Source organism: Leuresthes tenuis, unplaced genomic scaffold (assembly GCF_036924035.1).
Source record: "Leuresthes tenuis unplaced genomic scaffold, fLeuTen1.0.hap1 SCAF_1, whole genome shotgun sequence".
Taxonomy (NCBI): Eukaryota; Metazoa; Chordata; class Actinopteri; order Atheriniformes; family Atherinopsidae; genus Leuresthes; species Leuresthes tenuis.
Window position 1 is genome coordinate 44,303,035 of NW_027325355.1, and position 20,504 is coordinate 44,323,538.

General features: G+C 46.4%; 4 non-coding genes and 46 pseudogenes across 4 annotated transcripts; all 50 read left to right on the top strand.

Annotated features, from left to right (window-relative positions):
* The first annotated feature begins 108 nt into the window (after positions 1 to 108).
* LOC140301005 (5S ribosomal RNA) lies at positions 109 to 227 on the top strand (annotated as a pseudogene).
* A 269-nt stretch (positions 228 to 496) lies between these two features.
* Positions 497 to 615, top strand: LOC140295224 (5S ribosomal RNA; annotated as a pseudogene).
* Positions 616 to 884: 269 nt separating this feature from the next.
* On the top strand, positions 885 to 1,003 carry LOC140289410 (5S ribosomal RNA; annotated as a pseudogene).
* Positions 1,004 to 1,272: 269 nt separating this feature from the next.
* Positions 1,273 to 1,391, top strand: LOC140300279 (5S ribosomal RNA; annotated as a pseudogene).
* A 269-nt stretch (positions 1,392 to 1,660) lies between these two features.
* LOC140270353 (5S ribosomal RNA) lies at positions 1,661 to 1,779 on the top strand (annotated as a pseudogene).
* A 269-nt stretch (positions 1,780 to 2,048) lies between these two features.
* On the top strand, positions 2,049 to 2,167 carry LOC140293321 (5S ribosomal RNA; annotated as a pseudogene).
* A 269-nt stretch (positions 2,168 to 2,436) lies between these two features.
* On the top strand, positions 2,437 to 2,554 carry LOC140290196 (5S ribosomal RNA; annotated as a pseudogene).
* A 269-nt stretch (positions 2,555 to 2,823) lies between these two features.
* Positions 2,824 to 2,941, top strand: LOC140290197 (5S ribosomal RNA; annotated as a pseudogene).
* A 269-nt stretch (positions 2,942 to 3,210) lies between these two features.
* On the top strand, positions 3,211 to 3,334 carry LOC140290641 (5S ribosomal RNA; annotated as a pseudogene).
* Positions 3,335 to 3,603: 269 nt separating this feature from the next.
* On the top strand, positions 3,604 to 3,722 carry LOC140293322 (5S ribosomal RNA; annotated as a pseudogene).
* Positions 3,723 to 3,991: 269 nt separating this feature from the next.
* LOC140290198 (5S ribosomal RNA) lies at positions 3,992 to 4,109 on the top strand (annotated as a pseudogene).
* Positions 4,110 to 4,378: 269 nt separating this feature from the next.
* On the top strand, positions 4,379 to 4,496 carry LOC140290199 (5S ribosomal RNA; annotated as a pseudogene).
* Positions 4,497 to 4,765: 269 nt separating this feature from the next.
* On the top strand, positions 4,766 to 4,889 carry LOC140289830 (5S ribosomal RNA; annotated as a pseudogene).
* A 269-nt stretch (positions 4,890 to 5,158) lies between these two features.
* Positions 5,159 to 5,276, top strand: LOC140290201 (5S ribosomal RNA; annotated as a pseudogene).
* A 269-nt stretch (positions 5,277 to 5,545) lies between these two features.
* LOC140290203 (5S ribosomal RNA) lies at positions 5,546 to 5,663 on the top strand (annotated as a pseudogene).
* Positions 5,664 to 5,932: 269 nt separating this feature from the next.
* Positions 5,933 to 6,056, top strand: LOC140293701 (5S ribosomal RNA; annotated as a pseudogene).
* A 269-nt stretch (positions 6,057 to 6,325) lies between these two features.
* LOC140269762 (5S ribosomal RNA) lies at positions 6,326 to 6,444 on the top strand (annotated as a pseudogene).
* A 272-nt stretch (positions 6,445 to 6,716) lies between these two features.
* Positions 6,717 to 6,835, top strand: LOC140313980 (5S ribosomal RNA; annotated as a pseudogene).
* Positions 6,836 to 7,104: 269 nt separating this feature from the next.
* Positions 7,105 to 7,223, top strand: LOC140303617 (5S ribosomal RNA; annotated as a pseudogene).
* A 272-nt stretch (positions 7,224 to 7,495) lies between these two features.
* On the top strand, positions 7,496 to 7,614 carry LOC140296004 (5S ribosomal RNA; annotated as a pseudogene).
* Positions 7,615 to 8,271: 657 nt separating this feature from the next.
* LOC140307742 (5S ribosomal RNA) lies at positions 8,272 to 8,390 on the top strand (annotated as a pseudogene).
* Positions 8,391 to 8,659: 269 nt separating this feature from the next.
* Positions 8,660 to 8,778, top strand: LOC140291459 (5S ribosomal RNA; annotated as a pseudogene).
* A 269-nt stretch (positions 8,779 to 9,047) lies between these two features.
* Positions 9,048 to 9,166, top strand: LOC140299005 (5S ribosomal RNA). Its single transcript, XR_011914595.1, has one exon. It is a non-coding gene; the product is annotated as a 5S ribosomal RNA (ribosomal RNA).
* Positions 9,167 to 9,435: 269 nt separating this feature from the next.
* Positions 9,436 to 9,554, top strand: LOC140313230 (5S ribosomal RNA; annotated as a pseudogene).
* A 272-nt stretch (positions 9,555 to 9,826) lies between these two features.
* On the top strand, positions 9,827 to 9,945 carry LOC140293185 (5S ribosomal RNA; annotated as a pseudogene).
* Positions 9,946 to 10,602: 657 nt separating this feature from the next.
* LOC140271641 (5S ribosomal RNA) lies at positions 10,603 to 10,721 on the top strand (annotated as a pseudogene).
* A 269-nt stretch (positions 10,722 to 10,990) lies between these two features.
* LOC140291460 (5S ribosomal RNA) lies at positions 10,991 to 11,109 on the top strand (annotated as a pseudogene).
* A 269-nt stretch (positions 11,110 to 11,378) lies between these two features.
* LOC140299007 (5S ribosomal RNA) lies at positions 11,379 to 11,497 on the top strand. Its single transcript, XR_011914597.1, has one exon. It is a non-coding gene; the product is annotated as a 5S ribosomal RNA (ribosomal RNA).
* Positions 11,498 to 11,766: 269 nt separating this feature from the next.
* On the top strand, positions 11,767 to 11,885 carry LOC140313236 (5S ribosomal RNA; annotated as a pseudogene).
* Positions 11,886 to 12,157: 272 nt separating this feature from the next.
* Positions 12,158 to 12,276, top strand: LOC140289310 (5S ribosomal RNA; annotated as a pseudogene).
* A 657-nt stretch (positions 12,277 to 12,933) lies between these two features.
* Positions 12,934 to 13,052, top strand: LOC140294805 (5S ribosomal RNA; annotated as a pseudogene).
* Positions 13,053 to 13,321: 269 nt separating this feature from the next.
* LOC140299008 (5S ribosomal RNA) lies at positions 13,322 to 13,440 on the top strand. The gene has a single exon (XR_011914598.1). It is a non-coding gene; the product is annotated as a 5S ribosomal RNA (ribosomal RNA).
* Positions 13,441 to 13,709: 269 nt separating this feature from the next.
* On the top strand, positions 13,710 to 13,828 carry LOC140273988 (5S ribosomal RNA; annotated as a pseudogene).
* A 269-nt stretch (positions 13,829 to 14,097) lies between these two features.
* On the top strand, positions 14,098 to 14,216 carry LOC140288801 (5S ribosomal RNA; annotated as a pseudogene).
* A 269-nt stretch (positions 14,217 to 14,485) lies between these two features.
* Positions 14,486 to 14,604, top strand: LOC140290658 (5S ribosomal RNA; annotated as a pseudogene).
* A 269-nt stretch (positions 14,605 to 14,873) lies between these two features.
* LOC140293945 (5S ribosomal RNA) lies at positions 14,874 to 14,992 on the top strand (annotated as a pseudogene).
* A 269-nt stretch (positions 14,993 to 15,261) lies between these two features.
* Positions 15,262 to 15,380, top strand: LOC140300024 (5S ribosomal RNA; annotated as a pseudogene).
* Positions 15,381 to 15,649: 269 nt separating this feature from the next.
* On the top strand, positions 15,650 to 15,768 carry LOC140300247 (5S ribosomal RNA). Its single transcript, XR_011914812.1, has one exon. It is a non-coding gene; the product is annotated as a 5S ribosomal RNA (ribosomal RNA).
* Positions 15,769 to 16,040: 272 nt separating this feature from the next.
* Positions 16,041 to 16,159, top strand: LOC140293080 (5S ribosomal RNA; annotated as a pseudogene).
* Positions 16,160 to 16,422: 263 nt separating this feature from the next.
* LOC140295752 (5S ribosomal RNA) lies at positions 16,423 to 16,541 on the top strand (annotated as a pseudogene).
* A 263-nt stretch (positions 16,542 to 16,804) lies between these two features.
* Positions 16,805 to 16,923, top strand: LOC140293946 (5S ribosomal RNA; annotated as a pseudogene).
* A 269-nt stretch (positions 16,924 to 17,192) lies between these two features.
* On the top strand, positions 17,193 to 17,311 carry LOC140292908 (5S ribosomal RNA; annotated as a pseudogene).
* Positions 17,312 to 17,580: 269 nt separating this feature from the next.
* Positions 17,581 to 17,699, top strand: LOC140299699 (5S ribosomal RNA; annotated as a pseudogene).
* Positions 17,700 to 17,968: 269 nt separating this feature from the next.
* Positions 17,969 to 18,087, top strand: LOC140292735 (5S ribosomal RNA; annotated as a pseudogene).
* Positions 18,088 to 18,356: 269 nt separating this feature from the next.
* LOC140289076 (5S ribosomal RNA) lies at positions 18,357 to 18,475 on the top strand (annotated as a pseudogene).
* Positions 18,476 to 18,744: 269 nt separating this feature from the next.
* Positions 18,745 to 18,863, top strand: LOC140294164 (5S ribosomal RNA; annotated as a pseudogene).
* A 266-nt stretch (positions 18,864 to 19,129) lies between these two features.
* LOC140294311 (5S ribosomal RNA) lies at positions 19,130 to 19,248 on the top strand (annotated as a pseudogene).
* A 269-nt stretch (positions 19,249 to 19,517) lies between these two features.
* Positions 19,518 to 19,636, top strand: LOC140295763 (5S ribosomal RNA; annotated as a pseudogene).
* Positions 19,637 to 19,908: 272 nt separating this feature from the next.
* LOC140299619 (5S ribosomal RNA) lies at positions 19,909 to 20,027 on the top strand (annotated as a pseudogene).
* Positions 20,028 to 20,296: 269 nt separating this feature from the next.
* On the top strand, positions 20,297 to 20,415 carry LOC140291770 (5S ribosomal RNA; annotated as a pseudogene).
* The last annotated feature ends 89 nt before the right edge of the window (positions 20,416 to 20,504 follow it).

Here is a 20,504-nt window from a genome sequence, read left to right on the forward strand (position 1 = left end):
GAAAGATGAACCCACTACAAGTCAGCCTTTTTCGGCAATTATCTGGTTACACAGAGGAAGTGTATGATTCCAGTACCTATATAATGCACATTTGTCACTGATATTGTTGCTTACGGCCACACCACCCTGAATAAGCCCGACCTCGTCTGATCTCGGAAGCCAAGCAGGGTTGGGCCTGGTTAGTACTTGAATGGTAGACCGCTTGGGAATACCAGGTGCCTTAAGCTTTTTCTCTTCTCTCTACCACCTGCATGTCTTTTGTTGCAACGTCTGATCACCCTGTGACACATGAGGAAGTTGGTCATCTTCAGCTTCTGCTGCTTTGTTGGCAGACACGAAGTGATCTGAGAGTCTCAGTTTCAGCTCGAGAGAATAATCACGTCAGGGAAGAAGATGTGCCCACTACTTATCAGCTTTTCTCGGCAATTATCTGGTTACATAGAGGAACTGTATGATTCCAGTACCTTTATAATGCACATTTGTCACAGTTATGGTTAATTACGGCCACACCACCCTGAAAATGCCTGACCACGTCTGATCTCGGAAGCCAAGCAGGTTTTGGCCTGGTTAGTACTTGGATGGTAGACTCTCTGGGAATACCAGGTGCTGTAAGCTTTTTCTCTTCTCTCTACCACCTGCATGTCTTTTGTTGCAACGTCTGATCACCCTGATACACATGAGGAAGTTGGTCATCTTCAGCTACTGCTGCTTTGTTGGCAGACACGAAGTGATCTGAGAGTCTCAGTTTCAGCTGCAGAGAATAATCACGTCAGGGAAGAAGATGTGCCCACTACACATCAGCCTTTCTCGGAAATGATCTGGTTGCATAGAGGAACCGTATGATTCCAGTACCTATATAATGCACATTTGTCAGAGACATTGTTGCTTACGGCCACACCACCCTGAACATGCCCGACCTCGTCTGATCTCGGAAGCCAAGGAGGGTTGGGCGTGGTTAGTACTTGGATGGAAGACCTCTTGGGAATACCAGGTGCTCTAAGCTTTTTCTCTTCTCTCGACCACCTGCATGTCTTTTGTTGCAACGTCTGATCACCCTGTGACACATGAGAAAGGTGGTCATTTTCAGCTGCTGCTGCTTTGTTGGCAGACACGAAGTGATCTGAGAGTCTCAGTTTCAGCTGCAGAGAATGATCACATGAGGGAAGAAGATTTGCCCACTACAAGTGTGCCTTTCTCGGCAATTATCTGGTTGCATAGAGGAACCGTATGATTCCAGTGCCTATATAATGCACATTTGTCACAGACATTGTTGCTTACGGCCACACCACCCTGAACACGCCCGACCTCGTCTGATCTCGGTAGCCAAGGAGGGTTGGGCCTGGTTAGTACTTAAATGGGAGACCGCTTGGGAATACCAGGAGCTGTAAGCTTTTTCTCTTCTCTCTACCACCTGCATGTCTTTTGTTGCAATGTCTGATCACCCTGTGACACATGAGGAAGTTGGTCATCTTCAGCTTCTGCTGCTTTGTTGGCAGACACAAAGTGATCTGAGAGTCTCAGTTTCAGCTCGAGAGAATAATCACGTCAGGGAAGAAGATGTGCCCACTACTTATCAGCTTTTCACGGCAATTATCTGGTTACATAGAGGAACTGTATGATTCCAGTACCTATATAATGCACATTTGTCACAGTTATGGTTGCTTACGGCCACACCACCCTGAATATGCCCGACCTCGTCTGATCTCAGAAGCCAAGCAGGTTTGGGCCTGGTTAGTACTTGGATGGTAGACTGTCTGGGAATACCAGGTGCTGTAAGCTTTTTCTCTTCTCTCTACCACCTGCATGTCTTTTGTTGCAACGTCTGATCACCCTGTGACACATGAGGAAGTTGGTCATCTTCAGCTGCTGCTGCTTTGTTGGCAGACACAAAGTGATCTGAGAGTCTCAGTTTCAGCTGCAGAGAATAATCACGTCAGGGAAGAAGATGTGCCCAGTACACATCAGCCTTTCTCGGAAATTAACTGGTTGCATAGAGGAACCGTATGATTCCTGTACTTATATAATGCACATTTGTCACAGACATTGTTGCTTACGGCCACACCACCCTCAATATGCCTGACCTCGTCTGATCTCGGAAGCCAAGCAGGGTTGGGCCTGGTTAGTACTTGGGTGGGAGACCGCTTGAAAATACCATTTGCTGTAAGCTTTTTCTCTTCTCTCTACAACCTGCATGTCTTTTGTTGCAACGTCTGATCACCCTGTGACACATGAGGAAGTTGGTCATCTTCAGCTGCTGCTGCTTTGTTGGCAGACACAAAGTGATCTGAGAGTCTCAGTTTCAGCTGCAGAGAATAATCACATCAGGGAAGAATATGTGCCCACTACACATCAGCCTTTCTTGGCAATTATCTGGTTACATAGAGGAACCGTATGATTCCAGTACCTATATAATGCACATTTGTCACAGAGATTATTACTTACGGCCACACCACCCTGAACATGCCCGACCTCGTCTGATCTCGGAAGCCAAGCACGGTTGGCCTGGTTAGTACTTGGGTGGGAGACTGCTTGGGAATACCAGGTGCTGTAAGCTTTATCTCTTCTCTGGACCACCTGAATGTCTTTTGTTGCAACGTCTGATCACCCTGTGACACATGAGGAAGTTGGTCATCTTCAGCTGCTGCTGCTTTGTTGGCAGACACAAAGTGATCTGAGAGTCTCAGTTTCAGCTGCAGAGAATAATCACATCAGGGAAGAATATGTGCCCACTACACATCAGCCTTTCTTGGCAATTATCTGGTTACATAGAGGAACCGTATGATTCTAGTACCTATATAATGCACATTTGTCACAGAGATTATTACTTACGGCCACACCACCCTGAACATGCCCGACCTCGTCTGATCTCGGAAGCCAAGCACGGTTGGCCTGGTTAGTACTTGGGTGGGAGACTGCTTGGGAATACCAGGTGCTGTAAGCTTTATCTCTTCTCTGGACCACCTGAATGTCTTTTGTTGCAACGTCTGATCACCCTGTGACACATGAGGAAGTTGGTCATCTTCAGCTTCTGCTGCTTTGTTGGGAGACACGAAGTGATCTGAGAGTCTCAGTTTCAGCTGCAGAGAATAATCACGTCAGGGAAGAAGATGTGCCCACTACACATAAGCCTTTCTCTGCAATTATCTGGTTACATAGAGGAACCGTATGATTCCAGTACCTATATAATGCACATTTGTCACAGAGATTGTCGCTTACGGCCACACCACCCTGAATATAATATGCCCGACCTCGTCTGATCTCGGAAGCCAAGCAGGATTGTGCCTGGTTAGTACTTGGGTGGGAGACTGTCTGGGAATACCAGGTGCTGTAAGCTTTTTCTCTTCTCTCTACCACCTGCATGTCTTTTGTTGCAACGTCTGATCACCCTGTGACACATGAGGAAGTTGGTCATCTTCAGCTGCTGCTGCTTTGTTGGCAGACACAAAGTGATCTGAGAGTCTCAGTTTCAGCTGCAGAGAATAATCACGTCAGGGAAGAAGATGTGCCCAGTACACATCAGCCTTTCTCGGAAATTAACTGGTTGCATAGAGGAACCGTATGATTCCTGTACTTATATAATGCACATTTGTCACAGACATTGTTGCTTACGGCCACACCACCCTCAATATGCCTGACCTCGTCTGATCTCGGAAGCCAAGCAGGGTTGGGCCTGGTTAGTACTTGGGTGGGAGACCGCTTGAAAATACCATTTGCTGTAAGCTTTTTCTCTTCTCTCTACAACCTGCATGTCTTTTGTTGCAACGTCTGATCACCCTGTGACACATGAGGAAGTTGGTCATCTTCAGCTGCTGCTGCTTTGTTGGCAGACACAAAGTGATCTGAGAGTCTCAGTTTCAGCTGCAGAGAATAATCACATCAGGGAAGAATATGTGCCCACTACACATCAGCCTTTCTTGGCAATTATCTGGTTACATAGAGGAACCGTATGATTCCAGTACCTATATAATGCACATTTGTCACAGAGATTATTACTTACGGCCACACCACCCTGAACATGCCCGACCTCGTCTGATCTCGGAAGCCAAGCACGGTTGGCCTGGTTAGTACTTGGGTGGGAGACTGCTTGGGAATACCAGGTGCTGTAAGCTTTATCTCTTCTCTGGACCACCTGAATGTCTTTTGTTGCAACGTCTGATCACCCTGTGACACATGAGGAAGTTGGTCATCTTCAGCTGCTGCTGCTTTGTTGGCAGACACAAAGTGATCTGAGAGTCTCAGTTTCAGCTGCAGAGAATAATCACATCAGGGAAGAATATGTGCCCACTACACATCAGCCTTTCTTGGCAATTATCTGGTTACATAGAGGAACCGTATGATTCCAGTACCTATATAATGCACATTTGTCACAGAGATTATTACTTACGGCCACACCACCCTGAACATGCCCGACCTCGTCTGATCTCGGAAGCCAAGCACGGTTGGCCTGGTTAGTACTTGGGTGGGAGACTGCTTGGGAATACCAGGTGCTGTAAGCTTTATCTCTTCTCTGGACCACCTGAATGTCTTTTGTTGCAACGTCTGATCACCCTGTGACACATGAGGAAGTTGGTCATCTTCAGCTTCTGCTGCTTCGTTGGGAGACACGAAGTGATCTGAGAGTCTCAGTTTCAGCTGCAGAGAATAATCACGTCAGGGAAGAAGATGTGCCCACTACACATAAGCCTTTCTCTGCAATTATCTGGTTACATAGAGGAACCGTATGATTCCAGTACCTATATAATGCACATTTGTCACAGAGATTGTCGCTTACGGCCACACCACCCTGAATATAATATGCCCGACCTCGTCTGATCTCGGAAGCCAAGCAGGATTGTGCCTGGTTAGTACTTGGGTGGGAGACTGCTTGGGAATACCAGGTGCTGTAAGCTTTTTCTCTTCTCTCTACCACCTGCATGTCTTTTGTTGCAACGTCTGATCACCCTGTGACACATGAGGAAGTTGGTCATCTTCAGCTGCTGCTGCTTTGTTGGCAGACACAAAGTGATCTGAGAGTCTCAGTTTCAGCTGCAGAGAATAATCACATCAGGGAAGAATATGTGCCCACTACACATCAGCCTTTCTTGGCAATTATCTGGTTACATAGAGGAACCGTATGATTCCAGTACCTATATAATGCACATTTGTCACAGAGATTATTACTTACGGCCACACCACCCTGAACATGCCCGACCTCGTCTGATCTCGGAAGCCAAGCACGGTTGGCCTGGTTAGTACTTGGGTGGGAGACTGCTTGGGAATACCAGGTGCTGTAAGCTTTATCTCTTCTCTGGACCACCTGAATGTCTTTTGTTGCAACGTCTGATCACCCTGTGACACATGAGGAAGTTGGTCATCTTCAGCTGCTGCTGCTTTGTTGGCAGACACAAAGTGATCTGAGAGTCTCAGTTTCAGCTGCAGAGAATAATCACATCAGGGAAGAATATGTGCCCACTACACATCAGCCTTTCTTGGCAATTATCTGGTTACATAGAGGAACCGTATGATTCTAGTACCTATATAATGCACATTTGTCACAGAGATTATTACTTACGGCCACACCACCCTGAACATGCCCGACCTCGTCTGATCTCGGAAGCCAAGCACGGTTGGCCTGGTTAGTACTTGGGTGGGAGACTGCTTGGGAATACCAGGTGCTGTAAGCTTTATCTCTTCTCTGGACCACCTGAATGTCTTTTGTTGCAACGTCTGATCACCCTGTGACACATGAGGAAGTTGGTCATCTTCAGCTTCTGCTGCTTTGTTGGGAGACACGAAGTGATCTGAGAGTCTCAGTTTCAGCTGCAGAGAATAATCACGTCAGGGAAGAAGATGTGCCCACTACACATAAGCCTTTCTCTGCAATTATCTGGTTACATAGAGGAACCGTATGATTCCAGTACCTATATAATGCACATTTGTCACAGAGATTGTCGCTTACGGCCACACCACCCTGAATATAATATGCCCGACCTCGCCTGATCTCGGAAGCCAAGCAGGATTGTGCCTGGTTAGTACTTGGGTGGGAGACTGCTTGGGAATACCAGGTGCTGTAAGCTTTTTCTCTTCTCTCTACCACCTGCATGTCTTTTGTTGCAACATCTGATCACCCTGTGACACATGAGGAAGTTGGTCATCTTCAGCTGCTGCTGCTTTGTTGGCAGACACGAAGTGATCTGAGAGTCTCAGTTTCAGCTGCAGAGAATGATCACATCAGAGAAGATGATATGCCAGCTACACATCAGCCTTTCTCTGCAATTATCTAGTTGCATAGAGGAACCGTATGATTCCAGTACCTATATGATGCACATTTGTCAGTGACATTGTTGCTTACGGCCACACCACGTTGAACATGCCCGACCTCGTCTGATCTCGGAAGCCAAGCACGGTTGGGCCTGGTTAGTACTTGGATGGAAGACCTCTTGGGAATACCAGGTGCTTTAAGCTTTTTCTCTTCTTTCGACCACCTGCATGTCTTTTGTTGCAACGTCTGATCACCCTGTGACACATGAGGAAGTTGGTCATCTTCAGCAGCTGCTGCTGCTTTGTTGGCAGACACGAAGTGATCTGAGAGTCTCAGTTTCAGCTGCAGAGAATGATCACATGAGGGAAGAAGATTTGCCCACTACAAGTCAGCCTTTCTCGGCAATTATCTGGTTACATAGAGGAACCGTATGATTCCATTACCTATATAATGCACATTTGTCAAAGACATTGTCGCTTACGGCCACACCACCCTGAACATGCCCGAGCTCGTCTGATCTTGGAAGCCAAGCAGGGTTGGGCCTTGTTAGTACTTGAATTGGAGACAACTTGGGAATACCAGGTGCTGTAAGCTTTTTCTCTTCTCTCAACCACCTGCATGTCTTTTGTTGCAACGTCTGACCACCCTGTGACACATGAGGAAGTTGGTCATCTTCAGCTGCTGCTGCTTTGTTGGCAGACATGAAGTGATCTGAGAGTCTCAGTTTCAGTTGCAGAGAATGATCACATCAGAGAAGATGATTTACCCGCTACACATCAGCCTTTCTCGGCAATTATCTGGTTGCATAGAGGAACCGTATGATTCCAGTACCTATATAATGCACATTTGTCAGAGACATTGCTGCTTACGGCCACACCACCCGGAACATGCCTGACCTCGTCTGATCTTGGAAGCCAAGCAGGGTTGGGCCTGGTTAGTACTTGCATGGGAGACCACTTGGGAATACCAGGTGCTGTAAGCTTCTTCTCTACTCTCTACCACCTTCATGTCTTTTGTGGCAACGTCTGATCCTCCTGTGACACATGAGGAAGTTGGTCATCTTCAGCTGCTGCTGCGTCTTTGTTGGCAGACACGAAGTGATCTGAGAGTGTCAATTTCAGCTGCAGAGAATAATCACATCAGGGAAGAAGATGTGCCCACTACAAGTCAGCCTTTCTCGGCAATTATCTGGTTACATAGAGGAAGTGTATGATTCCAGTACCTATATAATGCACATTTGTCACAGATATTGTTGCTTACGGCCACACCACCCTGAATAAGCCCGACCTTGTCTGATCTTGGAAGTCAAGCATGTTTGGGCCTCGTTAGTACTTGGATGGGAGACTGCTTGGGAATACCAGGTGCTGTAAGCTTTTTCTCTTCTCTCTACCACCTGCATGTCTTTTGTTGCAACGTCTGATCACCCTGTGACACATGAGGAAGTTGGTCATCTTCAGCTGCTGCTGCTTTGTTGGCAGACACAAAGTGATCTGAGAGTCTCATTTTCAGCTGGAGAGAATTATCACGTCAGGGAAGAAGATGTGCCCACTACATATCAGCCTTTCTCGGCAATTATCTGGTTACATAGAGGAAGTGTATGATTCCATTGCCTATATAGTGCACATTTGTCACAGAGATTGTTACTTACGGACAAACCACCCTGAATATGTCTGACCTTGTCTGATCTCGGAAGCCAAGGAGGGCTGGTTCTGGTTAGTACTTTGATGGGACACCGCTTGGGAATACCAGGTGCTGTAAGCTTTTTCTCTTCTCTCTACCACCTACATGTCTTTTGTTGCAATGTCTGATCGCCCTGTGACACACGAGGAAGTTGGTCATCTTCAGCTGCTGCTGCTTTGTTAGCAGACACGAAGTGATCTGAGAGTCTCAGTTTCAGCTGCAGAGAATAATCACATCAAGGAAGAAGATGTGCCCACAACAAGTTAGCCTTTCTCTGCAATTATCTGGTTACATAGAGGAACTGTATTATTCCAGTACCTATATAATGCACATTTTTCACAGACATTGTTACTTACGGCCACACCACCCTGAATATGCCCGACCTCGACTGATCTCGGAACCCAAGCAGGGTTGGGCCTGGTTAGTACTTGAATGGGAGACCCCTTGGGAATGCCAGGTGCTGTAAGCTTTTTCTCTTCTCTCTACCACCTGCATGTATTTTGTTGCAAGGTCTGATCGCCCTCTGACACATGAGGAAGTTGGTCATCTTCAGCTGCTGCTGCTTTGTTGGCAGACACGAAGTGACCTGAGATTCTCATTTTCAGCTGGAGAGAATAATCACGTCAGGGAAGAAGATGTGTCCACTATTTATCAGCCTTTCTCTGCAATTATCTGGTTATATAGAGGAAACGTATGATTCCAGTACCTATATAATACACATTTGTACCAGATATTGTTGCTTACCGCCACACCACCCTGAATATGCCCGACCTCGTCTGATCTCGAAAGCCAAGCAGGGTTGTGCCTGGTTAGTACTTGGATGGGAGACCGCTTGGGATTATCAGGTGCTGTAAGCTTTTTATCTTCTCTCAACCACCTGCATGTCTTTTGTTGCAACGTCTGATCACCCTGTGACACATGAGGAAGTTGGTCATCTTCATTTTCTGCTGCTTTGTTGGCAGACACGAAGTGATCTTAAAGTCTCATTTTCAGCTGGAGAAAATTATCACGTCAGGGAACAAGATGTGCCCACTACATATCAGCCTTTCTTGGCAATTATATGGTTGCATAGAGGAACCGTATGATTCCAGTACCTATATAATGCACATTTGTCACAAACATTGTTACTTACGGCCACACCACCCGGAATATGCCCAACCTCGTCTGATCTTGGAAGCCAAGCAGGGTTGGGCCTGGTTAGTACTTGGATGGGAGACCGCTTGGGAATACCAGGTGCTGTAAGCTTTTTCTCTTCTCTCAACCACCTGCATGTCTTTTGTTGCAACGTCTGATCACCCTGTGACACATGAGGAAGTTGGTCATCTTCAGCTGCTGCTGCTTTGTTGGCAGACATGAAGTGATCTGAGAGTCTCAGTTTCAGTTGCAGAGAATGATCACATCAGAGAAGATGATTTACCCGCTACACATCAGCCTTTCTCGGCAATTATCTGGTTGCATAGAGGAACCGTATGATTCCAGTACCTATATAATGCACATTTGTCAGAGACATTGCTGCTTATGGCCACACCACCCGGAACATGCCTGACCTCGTCTGATCTTGGAAGCCAAGCAGGGTTGGGCCTGGTTAGTACTTGCATGGGAGACCACTTGGGAATACCAGGTGCTGTAAGCTTCTTCTCTACTCTCTACCACCTTCATGTCTTTTGTGGCAACGTCTGATCCTCCTGTGACACATGAGGAAGTTGGTCATCTTCAGCTGCTGCTGCGTCTTTGTTGGCAGACACGAAGTGATCTGAGAGTGTCAATTTCAGCTGCAGAGAATAATCACATCAGGGAAGAAGATGTGCCCACTACAAGTCAGCCTTTCTCGGCAATTATCTGGTTACATAGAGGAAGTGTATGATTCCAGTACCTATATAATGCACATTTGTCACAGATATTGTTGCTTACGGCCACACCACCCTGAATAAGCCCGACCTTGTCTGATCTTGGAAGTCAAGCAGGTTTGGGCCTCGTTAGTACTTGGATGGGAGACTGCTTGGGAATACCAGGTGCTGTAAGCTTTTTCTCTTCTCTCTACCACCTGCATGTCTTTTGTTGCAACGTCTGATCACCCTGTGACACATGAGGAAGTTGGTCATCTTCAGCTGCTGCTGCTTTGTTGGCAGACACAAAGTGATCTGAGAGTCTCATTTTCAGCTGGAGAGAATTATCACGTCAGGGAAGAAGATGTGCCCACTACATATCAGCCTTTCTCGGCAATTATCTGGTTACATAGAGGAAGTGTATGATTCCATTGCCTATATAGTGCACATTTGTCACAGAGATTGTTACTTACGGACAAACCACCCTGAATATGTCTGACCTTGTCTGATCTCGGAAGCCAAGGAGGGCTGGTTCTGGTTAGTACTTTGATGGGACACCGCTTGGGAATACCAGGTGCTGTAAGCTTTTTCTCTTCTCTCTACCACCTACATGTCTTTTGTTGCAATGTCTGATCGCCCTGTGACACATGAGGAAGTTGGTCATCTTCAGCTGCTGCTGCTTTGTTAGCAGACACGAAGTGATCTGAGAGTCTCAGTTTCAGCTGCAGAGAATAATCACATCAAGGAAGAAGATGTGCCCACAACAAGTTAGCCTTTCTCTGCAATTATCTGGTTACATAGAGGAACTGTATTATTCCAGTACCTATATAATGCACATTTTTCACAGACATTGTTACTTACGGCCACACCACCCTGAATATGCCTGACCTCGACTGATCTCGGAACCCAAGCAGGGTTGGGCCTGGTTAGTACTTGAATGGGAGACCCCTTGGGAATGCCAGGTGCTGTAAGCTTTTTCTCTTCTCTCTACCACCTGCATGTATTTTGTTGCAAGGTCTGATCGCCCTCTGACACATGAGGAAGTTGGTCATCTTCAGCTGCTGCTGCTTTGTTGGCAGACACGAAGTGACCTGAGATTCTCATTTTCAGCTGGAGAGAATAATCACGTCAGGGAAGAAGATGTGTCCACTATTTATCAGCCTTTCTCTGCAATTATCTGGTTATATAGAGGAAACGTATGATTCCAGTACCTATATAATACACATTTGTACCAGATATTGTTGCTTACCGCCACACCACCCTGAATATGCCCGACCTCGTCTGATCTCGAAAGCCAAGCAGGGTTGTGCCTGGTTAGTACTTGGATGGGAGACCGCTTGGGATTATCAGGTGCTGTAAGCTTTTTATCTTCTCTCAACCACCTGCATGTCTTTTGTTGCAACGTCTGATCACCCTGTGACACATGAGGAAGTTGGTCATCTTCATTTTCTGCTGCTTTGTTGGCAGACACGAAGTGATCTTAAAGTCTCATTTTCAGCTGGAGAAAATTATCACGTCAGGGAACAAGATGTGCCCACTACATATCAGCCTTTCTTGGAAATTATATGGTTGCATAGAGGAACCGTATGATTCCAGTACCTATATAATGCACATTTGTCACAAACATTGTTACTTACGGCCACACCACCCGGAATATGCCCAACCTCGTCTGATCTTGGAAGCCAAGCAGGGTTGGGCCTGGTTAGTACTTGGATGGGAGACCGCTTGGGAATACCAGGTGCTGTAAGCTTTTTCTCTTCTCTCAACCACCTGCATGTCTTTTGTTGCAACGTCTGATCACCCTGTGACACATGAGGAAGTTGGTCATCTTCAGCTGCTGCTGCTTTGTTGGCAGACATGAAGTGATCTGAGAGTCTCAGTTTCAGTTGCAGAGAATGATCACATCAGAGAAGATGATTTACCCGCTACACATCAGCCTTTCTCGGCAATTATCTGGTTGCATAGAGGAACCGTATGATTCCAGTACCTATATAATGCACATTTGTCAGAGACATTGCTGCTTATGGCCACACCACCCGGAACATGCCTGACCTCGTCTGATCTTGGAAGCCAAGCAGGGTTGGGCCTGGTTAGTACTTGCATGGGAGACCACTTGGGAATACCAGGTGCTGTAAGCTTCTTCTCTACTCTCTACCACCTTCATGTCTTTTGTGGCAACGTCTGATCCTCCTGTGACACATGAGGAAGTTGGTCATCTTCAGCTGCTTTTGCGTCTTTGTTGGCAGACACGAAGTGATCTGAGAGTGTCAATTTCAGCTGCAGAGAATAATCACATCAGGGAAGAAGATGTGCCCACTACAAGTCAGCCTTTCTGGGCAATTATCTGGTTACATAGAGGAAGTGTATGATTCCAGTACCTATATAATGCACATTTGTCACAGATATTGTTGCTTACGGCCACACCACCCTGAATAAGCCCGACCTTGTCTGATCTTGGAAGTCAAGCAGGTTTGGGCCTGGTTAGTACTTGGATGGAAGACTGCTTGGGAATACCAGGTGCTGTAAGCTTTTTCTCTTCTCTCTACCACCTGCATGTCTTTTGTTGCAACGTCTGATCACCCTGTGACACATGAGGAAGTTGGTCATCTTCAGCTGCTGCTGCTTTGTTGGCAGACACAAAGTGATCTGAGAGTCTCATTTTCAGCTGGAGAGAATTATCACGTCAGGGAAGAAGATGTGCCCACTACATATCAGCCTTTCTCGGCAATTATCTGGTTACATAGAGGAAGTGTATGATTCCATTGCCTATATAATGCACATTTGTCACAGAGATTGTTACTTACGGACAAACCACCCTGAATATGTCTGACCTTGTCTGATCTCGGAAGCCAAGGAGGGCTGGTTCTGGTTAGTACTTTGATGGGACACCGCTTGGGAATACCAGGTGATGTAATCTTTTTCTCTTCTCTCTACCACCTGCATGTATTTTGTTGCAACGTCTGATCGCCCTGTGACACATGAGGAAGTTGGTCATCTTCAGCTGCTGCTGCTTTGTTGGCAGACACGAAGTCATCTGAGAGTCTCATTTTCAGCTGGAGAGAATAATCACGTCAGGGAAGAAGATGTGTCCACTATTTATCAGCCTTTCTCTGCAATTATCTGGTTATATAGAGGAAACGTATGATTCCAGTACCTATACAATTTACATTTGTCAGAGACATTGTTGCTTACGGCCACACCACCCTGAATATGCCCGACCTCGTCTGATCTCGAAAGCCATGCAGGGTTGTGCCTGGTTAGTACTTGGATGGGAGACCGCTTGGAATTATCAGGTGCTGTAAGCTTTTTCTCTTCTCTCAACCACCTGCATGTCTTTTGTTGCAACGTCTGATCACCCTGTGACACATGAGGAAGTTGGTCATCTTCATTTTCTGCTGCTTTGTTGGCAGACACGAAGTGATCTTAAAGTCTCATTTTCAGCTGGAGAAAATTATCACGTCAGGGAACAAGATGTGCCCACTACATATCAGCCTTTCTTGGCAATTATATGGTTGCATAGAGGAACCGTATGATTCCAGTACCTATATAATGCACATTTGTCACAAACATTGTTACTTACGGCCACACCACCCGGAATATGCCCAACCTCGTCTGATCTTGGAAGCCAAGCAGGGTTGGGCCTGGTTAGTACTTGGATGGGAGACCGCTTGGGAATACCAGGTGCTGTAAGCTTTTTCTCTTCTCTCAACCACCTGCATGTCTTTTGTTGCAACGTCTGATCACCCTGTGACACATGAGGAAGTTGGTCATCTTCAGCTGCTGCTGCTTTGTTGGCAGACACGAAGTGATCTTAGAGTCTCATTTTCAGCTGGAGAAAATTATCACGTCAGGGAACAAGATGTGCCCACTATATATCAGCCTTTTTCGGCAATTATCTTGTTACATAGAGGAACCATATGATTCCATTGCCTATATAATGCACATTTGTCACAGAGATTGTTGCTTACGGCCAAACCACCCTGAATATGTCTGACCTCGTTTGATCTCAGAAGCCAAGGAGGGTTGGGCCTGGTTAGTACTTTGATGAGAGACCGCTTGGGAATACCAGGTGCTGTAAGCTTTTTCTCTTCTCTCTACCACCTGCATGTCTTTTGTTGCAACGTCTGATCGCCCTGTGACACATGAGGAAGTTGGTCATCTTCAGCTGCTGCTGCCTTGTTGGCAGACACAAAGTGATCTGAGAGTCTCAGTTTCAGTTGCAGAGAATGATCACATCAGAGAAGATGATTTACCCGCTACACATCAGCTTTTCTCGGCAATTATCTGGTTGCATAGAGGAACCGTATGATTCCAGTACCTATATAATGCACATTTGTCAGAGACATTGCTGCTTACGGCCACACCACCCGGAACATGCCTGACCTCGTCTGATCTCGGAAGCCAAGCAGGGTTGGGCCTGGTTAGTACTTGGATGGGAGACCGCTTGGGATTATCAGGTGATGTAAGCTTTTTCTCTTCTCTCAACCACCTGCATGTCTTTTGTTGCAACGTCTGATCACCCTGTGACACATGAGGAAGTTGGTCATCTTCATTTTCTGCTGCTTTGTTGGCAGACACGAAGTGATCTTAGAGTCTCATTTTCAGCTGGAGAAAATGATCACGTCAGGGAACAAGATGTGCCCACTACATATCAGCCTTTCTTGGCAATTATATGGTTGCATAGAGGAACCGTATGATTCCAGTACCTATATAATGCACATTTGTCACAGACATTGTTACTTACGGCCACACCACCCTGAATATGCCCGACCTTGTCTGATCTTGGAAGTCAAGCAGGTTTGGGCCTGGTTAGTACTTGGATGGAAGACTGCTTGGGAATACCAGGTGCTGTAAGCTTTTTCTCTTCTCTCTACCACCTGCATGTCTTTTGTTGCAACGTCTGATCACCCTGTGACACGCGAAGAAGTTGGTCATCTTCAGCTGCTGCTGCTTTGTTGGCAGACACAAAGTGATCTCAGAGTTTCAGTTTCAGCTGCAGAGAATAATCACATCAGGGAAGAAGATGTGCCCACTACAAGTCAGCCTTTCTCGGCAATTATCTGGTTACATAGAGGAAGTGTATGATTCCAGTACCTATATAATACACATTTGTAACAGATATCGTTGCTTACCGCCACACCACCCTGAATAAGCTCAACCTCGTCTGATCTCGGAAGCCAAGCAGGGTTGGGCCTGGTTAGTTCTTGAATGGGAGACCGCTTGCGAATACCAGGTGCTGTAAGCTTTTTCTCTTCTCTCTACCACCTGCATGTCTTTTGTTGCAACGTCTGATCACCCTGTGACACATGAGGAAGGTGGTCATCTTCAGCTGCTGCTGCTTTGTTGGCTGACACGAAGTGATCTGAGAGTCTCAGTTTCAGCTCGAGAGAATAATCACGTCAGGGAAGAAGATGTGCCCACTACTTATCAGCTTTTCTCGGCAATAATCTGGTTACATAGAGGAACTGTATGATTCCAGTACCTATATAATGCACATTTGTCACAGACATTGTTGCTTACGGCCACACCACCCTGAATATGCCCGACCTCGTCTGATCTCGGAAGCCAAGCAGGGTTGTGCCTGGTTAGTACTTGGATGAGAGACCGCTTGGGAATACCAGGTGCTGTAAGCTTTTTCTCTTCTCTCAACCACCTGCATGTCTTTTGTTGCAACGTCTGACCACCCTGTGACACATGAGGAAGTTGGTCATCTTCAGCTGCTGCTGCTTTGTTGGCAGACATGAAGTGATCTGAGAGTCTCAGTTTCAGTTGCAGAGAATGATCACATCAGAGAAGATGATTTACCCGCTACACATCAAACTTTCTCGGCAATTATCTGGTTGCATAGAGGAACCGTATGATTCCAGTACCTATATAATGCACATTTGTCAGAGACATTGCTGCTTACGGCCACACCACCCGGAAAATGCCCGACCTCATCTGATCTCGGAAGCCAAGCAGGGTTGGGCCTGGTTAGTACTTGGATGGGAGACCACTTGGGAATACCAGGTGCTGTAAGCTTCTTCTCTACTCTCTACCACCTTCATGTCTTTTGTGGATACGTCTGATCCTCCTGTGACACATGAGGAAGTTGGTCATCTTCAGCTGCTGCTGCTTCTTTGTTGGCAGACACGAAGTGATCTGAGAGTCTCAGTTTCAGCTGCAGAGAATAATCACATCAGGGAAGAAGATGTGCCCACTACAAGTCAGCCTTTCTCGGCAATTATCTGGTTACATAGAGGAAGTGTATGATTCCATTGCCTATATAATGCACATTTGTCACGGAGATTGTTACTTACGGCCAAACCACCCTGAATATGTCTGACCTTGTCTGATCTCGGAAGCCAAGGAGGGCTGGGCCTGGTTAGTACTTTGATGGGACACCGCTTGGGAATACCAGGTGCTGTAAGCTTTTTCTCTTCTCTCTACCACCTCCATGTCTTTTGTTGCAACGTCTGATCACCCTGTGACACGTGAAGAAGTTGGTCATCTTCAGCTGCTGCTGCTTTGTTGGCAGATACAAAGTGATCTCAGAGTTTCAGCTGCAGAGAATAATCACATCAGGGAAGAAGATGTGCCCACTACAAGTCAGCCTTTCTTGGCAATTATCTGGTTACATAGAGGAAGTGTATGATTCCATTGCCTATATAATGCACATTTGTCACGGAGATTGTTACTTACGGCCAAACCACCCTGAATATGTCTGACCTTGTCTGATCTCGGTAGCCAAGGAGGGCTGGGCCTGGTTAGTACTTTAATGGGACACCGCTTGGGAATACCAGGTGCTGTAAGCTTTTTCTCTTCTCTCTACCACCTACATGTCTTTTGTTGCAATGTCTGATCGCCCTGTGACACGTGAGGAAGTTGGTCATCTTCAGCTGCTGCTGCTTTGTTGGCAGACACAAAGTGATCTCAGAGTTTCAGCTGCAGAGAATAATCACATCAGGGAAGAAGATGTGCCCACTACAAGTCAGCCTTTCTCGGCAATTATCTGGTTACATAGAGGAAGTGTATGATTCCAGTACCTATATAATACACATTTGTAACAGATAGCGTTGCTTACCGCCACACCACCCTGAATAAGCTCAACCTCGTCTGATCTCGGAAGCCAAGCAGGGTTGGGCCTGGTTAGTTCTTGAATGGGAGACCGCTTGCGAATACCAGGTGCTGTAAGCTTTTTCTCTTCTCTCTACCACCTACATGTCTTTTGTTGCAACGTCTGACCACCCTGTGACACATGAGGAAGTTGGTCATCTTCAGCTGCTGCTGCTTTGTTGGCAGACACGAAGTGATCTGAGAGTCTCAGTTTCAGCTGGAGAGAATAATCACATCAGGGAAGAAGATGTGCCCACTACAAGTTAGCCTTTCTCGACAATTATCTGGTTACATAGAGGAACTGTATTATTCCAGTACCTATATAATGCACATTTGTCACAGACATTGTTGCTTACGGCCACACCACCCTGAACATGCCCGACCTCGTCTCATCTTGGAAGCCAAGCAGGGTTGGGCCTTGTTAGTACTTGAATGGGAGACTGCTTGGGAATACCAGGTGCTGTAAGCTTTTTCTCTTCTCTCTACCACCTGCATGTCTTTTGTTGCAACGTCTGACCACCCTGTGACACATGAGGAAGTTGGTCATCTTCAGCTGCTGCTGCTTTGTTGGCAGACACGAAGTGATCTGAGAGTCTCAGTTTCAGCTGAAGAGAATGATCACATCAGAGAAGATGATATGCCCGCTACACATCAGCCTTTCTCTGCAATTATCTGGTTATATAGAGGAACCGTATGATTCCAGTACCTATATTATAAACATTTTTCAGAGAGATTGTTACTTACGGCCATACCACCCTGAATAAGCCCGACCTCATCTGATCTCGGAAGCCAAGCAGGGTTTGGCCTGGTTAGTACTTGAATGGGAGACCGCTTGGGAATACCAGGTGCTGTAGGCTTTTTCTCTTCTCTTTACCACCTGCATGTCTTTTGTTGCAATGTCTGATCGCCCTGTGACACATGAGGAAGTTGGTCATCTTCAGCTGCTGCTGCTTTGTTGGCAGACACAAAGTGATCTGAGAGTCTCAGTTTCAGTACCAGAGAATAATCACATCAGGGAAGAAGATGAACCCACTACAAGTCAGCCTTTTTCGGCAATTATCTGGTTGCATAGAGGAACCGTATGATTCCAGTACCTATATAATGCACATTTGTCACAGACATTGTTACTTACGGCCACACCACCCTGAATATGCCCGACCTCGTCTAATCTCGGAACCCAAGCAGGGTTGGGCCTGGTTAGTACTTGAATGTTAGACCGCTTGGGAATACCAGGTGCTGTAAGCTTTTTCTCTTCTCTCTACCACCTGCATGTCTTTTTCTGCAATGTCTGATCGCCCTGTGACACATGAGGAAGTTGGTCATCTTCAGCTGCTGCTGCTTTGTTGGCAGACATGAAGTGATCTGAGAGTCTCAGTTTCAGCTGAAGAGAATGATCACGTCAGGGAAGAAGATGTGCTCACTACAAGTCAGCCTTTCTTGGCAATTATCTGGTTATATAGAGGAACCGTATGATTCCTGTACCTATACAATTTATATTTGTCACAGACATGGTTGTTTACGGCCACACCACCCTGAATATGCCCGACCTCGTCTGATCTTGGAAGCCAATTAGGGTTGGGCCTGTTTAGTACTTGGATGGGAGACCCCTTGGGATTATCAGGTGCTGTAAGCTTTTTCTCTTCTCTCAACCACCTGCATGTCTTTTGTTGCAACGTATGATCACCCTGTGACACATGAGGAAGTTGGTCATCTTCATTTTCTGCTGCTTTGTTGGCAGACACGAAGTGATCTGAGAGTCTCATTTTCAGCTGGAGAAAATTATCACGTCAGGGAACAAGATGTGCCCACTACATATCAGCCTTTCTTGGCAATTATCTGGTTGCATAGAGGAACCGTATGATTCCAGTACCTATATAATGCACATTTGTCACAGATAATGTTACTTACGGCCACACCACCCTGAATATGCCCGACCTCGTCTGATCTAAGAACCCAAGCAGGGTTGGACCTGGTTAGTACTTGAATGGGAGACCGCTTGCGAATACCAGGTGCTGTAAGCTTTTTCTCTTCTCTCTACCACCTACATGTCTTTTGTTGCAACGTCTGATCACCCTGTGACACATGAAGAAGTTGGTCATCTTCAGCTGCTGCTGCTTTGTTGGCAGACACGAAGTGATATGAGAGTCTCAGTTTCAGCTGGAGAGAATAATCACGTCAGGGAAGATGTTTCCACTACTTATCAGCCTTTCTCGGCAATTATCTTGTTACATAGAGGAACCATATGATTCCATTGCCTATATAATGCACATTTGTCACAGAGATTGTTGCTTACGGCCCAACCACCCTGAATATGTCTGACCTCGTCTGCTCTCAGAAGCCAAGGAGGGTTGGCCCTGGTTAGTACTTGGATGAGAGACCGCTTGGGAATACCAGGTGCTGTAAGCTTTTTCTCTTCTCTCTACCACCTGCATGTCTTTTGTTGCAACGTCTGATCACCCTGTGACACATGAGGAAGTTGGTCATCTTCAGCAGCTGCTGCTTTGTTGGCAGACACGAAGTGATCTGAGAGTCTCAGTTTCAGCTGTAGAGAATAATCACATCGGGGAAGAAGATGTGCCCACTACAAGTTAGCCTTTCTTGGCAATTATCTGGTTGCATAGAGGAACCGTATGATTCCAGTACCTATATAATGCACATTTGTCACAGACATTGTTACTTACGGCCACACCACCCTGAATATGCCCAACCTCGTGTGATCTCGGAAGCCAAACAGGGTTGAGCCTGCTTAGTACTTGAATGGGAGACTGCTTGGGAATACCAGGTGCTGTAAGCTTCTTCTCTTCTCTCTACCACCTGCATGTCTTTTGTTGCAACGTCTGATCACCCTGTGACACATGAGGAAGTTGGTCATCTTCAGCAGCTGCTGCTTCTTTGTTGGCAGACACGAAGTGATCTGAGAGTCTCAGTTTCAGCTGCAGAGAATAATCACATCAGGGAAGAAGATGTGCCCACTACAAGTCAGCCTTTCTCTGCAATTCTCTGGTTACATAGAAGAAGTGTATGATTCCAGTACCTATATAATGCACATTTGTCACAGTTATTGTTGCTTACGGCCGCACCACCCTGAATATGCCCGACCTCGTCTGATCTTGGAAGAAAAGCAGGGTTGGGCCTGGTTAGTACTTGAATGGGAGACCACTTCGGAATACCAGGTGCTGTAAGCTTTTTCTCTTCTCTCTACCACCTGCATGTCTTTTGTTGCAACGTCTGATCACCCTGTGACACATGAGGAAGGTGGTCATCTTCAGCTTCTGCTGCTTTGTTGGCAGACACGAAGTGATCTGAGAGTCTCAGTTTCAGTTGCAGAGAATGATCACATCAGAGAAGATGATATGCCCGCTACACATCAGCCTTTCTCGGCAATTATCTGGTTGCATAGAGGAACCGTATGATTCAAGTACCTATATAATGCACATTTGTCAGAGATATTGTTGCTTACGGCCACACCACCCTGAATAAGCCCGACCTCGTCTGATCTCGGACGCCAAACAGGGTTGTACCTGGTTAGTACTTGGATGGGAGACAGCTTGGGAATACCAGGTGCTGTAAGCTTTTTCTCTTCTCTCTACCACCTGCATGTCTTTTGTTGCAACGTCTGATCACCCTGTGACACGTGAAGAAGTTGGTCATCTTCAGCTGCT